Below are 5,170 nucleotides of genomic sequence, written 5' to 3'. Positions count from 1 at the left end.
TCAGTAGCTACAGAACTCTCCTTCATCATCATCATCATCACCTGGTTGCTTTCGGCAAGGTTCAGTAGCTACAGAACTCTCCATCATCATCATCATCTGGTTGCTTCTGGCAAGGTTCAGTAGCTACAGAACTCTCCTTCATCATCATCATCATCATCATCATCATCATCATCATTCTTTATAGGGCACCCATTTATGGAGGGCCTACTCCATGCCAGACATATAGTAACTCTACTCTTCAAAACAATCACAAAGGTAGGAATTATCATCCTCATTTTACAGATGAGGCTACCAAGTCAAAGAGATTCAGCAATTTGCTTATGGTCATGTGACACGCAGTACCAAAACTGAAATTTCACTTCAGGTCTAACTAACTCCGACACTCATCCTCTTGCCTCTATACCTTGAATTCCATTCCATCTCAACTGCTCAGACTTCTTTTTCGGCACATGGTTCTATATAAAGGTGTTTGGTTACTGAAAAGATAGTTAGATGTTGAAATATCATCTCAACTGTAACATACTCTAAGGTAGTAAGCCAAAATAAGTAAGTGACTATACAATTGCACCAAGACGATGAGAATAAATGCACAATCACCTTGAAATTTTCTTTAAAAGTACTAGATCAAGGTGTAAAAATATGTTTTAAAGTAAAAAGAAAAAATAGCAAACTAACACTCTGGATGAGAACAACAGTTGACTCTTTCCTGCCCCAAATCCTAGTAGACACAGCACACTGCCCTCATGTGCTGCTAACAGTGGCTAGAAGATGGGCGTACTTTCTGAGTAACCCACATTGAGACAGTATATCATTTGTTTCTGTTTGTGATTGTTCCAAAAGGGAATTAATGGAAAGGGGTATTTTATGTGTAACAGTATTTTTAAAAAGGAAAATAACTTCAGTTTAAAAAAGCTATTTCAGTCATGCTAGCCCCCATCTCACACTCACCAGCATTTGTCAAAGGGCACTGGCATTTTAGGCAGGACAATTCTTTGCTGTGTCAGACTGTTCTAAGCATTGTAAAACATTTAGCATCCCTGGCTCCCACCCACTAAATGCCCCCTCCCCTATTTGTGATAACCAAAATTGTCACCACAATGACAGCCACTGATTGCTAGATACTTCATTCTATTTCAAGACAGCTGGAGACTTTGTTTATTTACATTTTCTACCACAGCTGTTTATTTAACCTTTCCTGGCAGTGCTTGTTCAGTTTCCTACTTTACCCCAAAAGTTCTCGTTAAAAATAACACATTTGTTTGATGTTTATTTGAATGAGATTCAAAAAGCTAATTTCGTAACTACATCATAATACAATAGTATATAATTACTGGTGACAAAAAGTAAAAGCTTTAAGAAATAGCAGGGAACCGGGAGATTGTCTATTCCAATGGGTATGAGACCCCCATGTAAAACAAAGCAAAATAGTTGTGTACATATGCTTTTTTTTCTGGGACGAAAGTTCCATAATTTATATCAAGTACTCAAAAAAGTCCATGATCCAAACAAAGTAAAGAATCAGTAATCTAACAGTTCTCTCACTCTACTAGCAAGGCCAATGACATGCAAAGTGGTCAACTGGAGTAACAAGATTAAGACAGTACCATCAGTTCTTATTACCACAAACATGCATAGTGAATGCCCGAAAATGACCAGACTCATCAAAGGCATAGAGGCTTCCACAAAACCATTTCACTCCCTACCATGCAACAATGAAATTCCTTTAAAAGGATGTTTATGATATCAGTTGCACACTAGAGGAGTGGGTTATTTTCAAGGGAAAGTAAGCTCCCTTCGTTTATTTTGAAGTTTGTTTTTCTGATTATGTACTGATACCATTTTCTTAAAACAAAGTGGTTCTATATCTTTAAATATTAGTCTTACATAAACTTGAGGCTCCAAAATTTTTCTAAAAATCTATATTTGAAAAATTTAGATTACTTGACAAATAATTTGCTGACCAGGGAAGAAGCCTCTGGTATAAAGACACTATTTAAAGGGCAATATCTCCATAGATTCTCGAAAACAATCCTGGTAAATAGGCAGGTGCTGTTAGTTCCCATTTTACGAAATTAAACAGGTTAAGTAACTTTCTAAGATCACAGAACTGTTACCAGGTAGCACCAGGACTAGGCCAACCCACTCTGACCCCATGTCCAGAGTTCTTCCTGCTTCACCACATTGCTTCCATTCACAAACACAGTACAAAACAATGTAAGCACCACACAAGAAACCGTTCTTAAAATCACGTTGGTAAACTACCAAATACCAAAATAATGTTTTCAACAATTCACAAAGAAAAACTTTCCACTAAACTTGAAAAATTCTACTTTGAGCCCTGGCCTAAAATTTCTGGAAAGTACGATACTAAATAGAAAGAAAAACAGTTCAAATAATTTGCATAGATCAATGATGAATCATCAATACTGGAAAAACATTAATCCAGGTGTATGGCTGCCTACTAATGGATTGATATTATTACTTTTAGGTTAAAAAAAGAGTTATAAGTGATTATGAGCTTTGTGAATAAAAATCAAAGTTCATGTTGGCCACTGAAACAACTTAGAGGCAACAAGCATTTGAAAACAAACACACATACAAAATATTTCAGTAACCTTAACCTGTTGCATTGCAACAACTGCAACACCCCCTCAAACCAAATGACAAGACCATTCTTCTTCCAACGATTAGCAGTAAAAGAAATATTTTTACTCCCTCAGATAACCCTGTCTCTTCAGGTGCTTAGGTCACATAAGCTACTAAACAATAAAGTTGAATTACTACCTCACGTATTTTTCATCATATGCTCTCTTAATTAGAATAGCATTCTTGAAATAGGATAAGCACTAACATTAGGAAGAAAAACATACTTAAATCAATGAAACAGTTTAATTCTCCCTAAATAAAAACACATCTACATGTATCATGGGCTAGAGACCTTAAAAATTTCTAGGAAGAAAAGAAATATTTGCCTTAGAAACACTGTAACTCTTTCCTCTCAACATTATAAACCCAAACACAGAAACCGGTAAGCTAGCTGCATTCACATCCCCTTATAGCTTTTAAATGTCACATCTCAGTGCCTAAAAAAGTTACTCCATCGTTTTAAGTTTCTGAACAAAGAAAACTGTCTTGAAACTACTGAACTGCATTTTATCCTTTCCTTTCCCTGTGACCATCTGCAAAAGCAACAGCTGTCAGTTAAACAGAATCAACCTCTTTCCCAAAGGTACATGATTCACAGCCTGGTCACTGGATAGCAGACATGAACCGATAACTGTGACATAACACAATGCCAACGCACAGTCCTGAGCAAGAGAAAACAGGAAGGGCACACGTCTAATTTCCGTTTTCTTTGGGGCCCCCATTAGTAGCATTCCCTTCATCCACCTTCATTCAGTGGTTCACTATCAGGGCCAAACCCAAAAGTTACAAAACACCATCTAGCTACTGTTTGGCTGCTTTTATTTTTTCTGCACCAGGACTGGAGCACGCATTCCCCTGCAGTCCTCAGCTTCACCGCAATACTGATACCAAACAGTTTCAGCGGCCCAGCTGCCAAGCCTAACCATTCGTCTTTAAAGCAGTTCTTCATCAATCCCACAAAACAGCAAGTTCTTCATGGTATATTTTCCTAGAGTATCTAGCTAATATCATACTTTTAACAACTTTTTCCAACGTTAACTGGACACGGTGTTAGCACCATTGCCTGCGCCCACTCCCATAATCCACACTGCTTTCCTTCTCCATATTGCCAATCCCCACTAAACAACCGTAAAATCCAGTAACCATCATCAAATCCACTTCCAGGCCCTGGCAAGAATTCTTTGGCTTTACCGAAACACCTATTCCATGGGTAACCAATTCCAGTCCAAAATGCCAGAGTCCTACTCCTCAACCCAATGCCCTATCTTTTGAGTGGATTATCAACTTACTACGATAACCTGTCTTCTTTGGATCCAACCCCGGCCCAAGCCTGAGTCTTCTCTCCCAAGTTACAAGCCCCCAAGTCCTGGCAGCCCTACGCTTGACAGCTCGCTGACCTCCACCTCATCCTCTGGCTCGCCCTTCCCGCCGTCCTCCAGACTCCTTCCCGCTCAGACACTCATCCACTGTCCGAGGAGCCTGGACGCCTCCTATGACCGCTCCCCGATCCCGCAGTCCCCTTCTGGACCTTGCGGACCCCTCTCAGGTAAGCGGAGCCTCTTGCCCTGCAGGCCCATCAGTGGTCCTGGCTCCCCGCACCTGCCACCAGGGTTCCCAGGCTGCAACAACACAAGTAGTTCTTCTTCCCGAGGGCCACCCTCCTCTTCAGGCCGCTCTCCTCAGCACCACGTTACCCGCGCTTCGCCGGGAGACCCCCTACTCACCCCCGCCTCCGCCATCTTCTGGGACCAGCCCCCGTACCCTCCACCGCCTCTTCCTCCACTCTCACAACTCCGCCCGAGCTCCACTGCGCCTGTGCGGCCAACGAGGCCGCGCGCAGGCGATCGGGGCAAAAGAGCTTCCGGTTTCTGCTGTCAATAAAGGGTGGACCTGCGAGCCGGGGCAAAAGGGCTTCCGGTCTGCGGGAGACTGGAGGCTAGCGGTGGGCGTGGACCGTGGACCGTCGAGGTGACTGGCGGCTGTCGGATCAGCTGTTGTTTGCTGACCAGGCAGCCTGGGTAATGACGGATGCCCAGACCCTGTGGGCGGAGTAAAGGAATCATGCACTGATACACGCACACTCACCGAGAGGCGCGGCCGTCTGCGTGCCCCTCATCTCGTAGCCGAAAGGAGCGCGCTCCGGGGCAGGCCTCCGAGTACTTCCCGCAAAGGACCGGGCTTTATACTGCTCCTTTTCCTCCCCTAGTAAGTCATAACTTATTTTGGGAGAAGAGCATAGTTATTTGTCTCTCGTCTCCATGCTACAGCACTCTGTGTGCTTTTCATTCAAAATCGTTCCTCGAGGACGACCAAGTAACGTGATTTGGGGGACAGTTTTCATAGGAAGGACTTTATGAGTTTACACCAACATAGAGAAAATTTAAAAACCTTATAACCGCTTATGTGTCAGAAGTATTATTTTTCATTTAATCTAAAACCATACTTTTAGAACATGAAACCAACCCAAACGGGTCTTTGGAGATTGTGCAAGCGAACTTCTTTTTTTGAATGAAAGTGGTGCCAT

At 42.3% G+C, this 5,170-nt stretch overlaps 1 protein-coding gene across 2 annotated transcripts in view; it reads right to left on the bottom strand.

The window, feature by feature from the left end:
* The window catches only part of INSIG2 (insulin induced gene 2), a 22,108-nt gene extending 17,622 nt beyond the window's left edge, over positions 1 to 4,486 (bottom strand). The window contains exon 1 of one of the 2 annotated variants that reach the window (XM_011941606.1): positions 4,371 to 4,486. The gene's annotated coding sequence lies outside the window, so the exon portion shown is untranslated. The remainder of the gene's footprint in view (positions 1 to 4,370) is intronic. The other variant, XM_011941607.1, reaches the window with a different exon arrangement.
* Positions 4,487 to 5,170: the final 684 nt, after the last annotated feature.

Source organism: Colobus angolensis, unplaced genomic scaffold (assembly GCF_000951035.1).
Source record: "Colobus angolensis palliatus isolate OR3802 unplaced genomic scaffold, Cang.pa_1.0 Scaffold20, whole genome shotgun sequence".
In the NCBI taxonomy this organism is placed as follows: domain Eukaryota; kingdom Metazoa; phylum Chordata; class Mammalia; order Primates; family Cercopithecidae; genus Colobus; species Colobus angolensis.
Note: the sequence above shows the minus strand (reverse complement) of the source record. Positions and strands in the feature narration are given on the sequence as shown.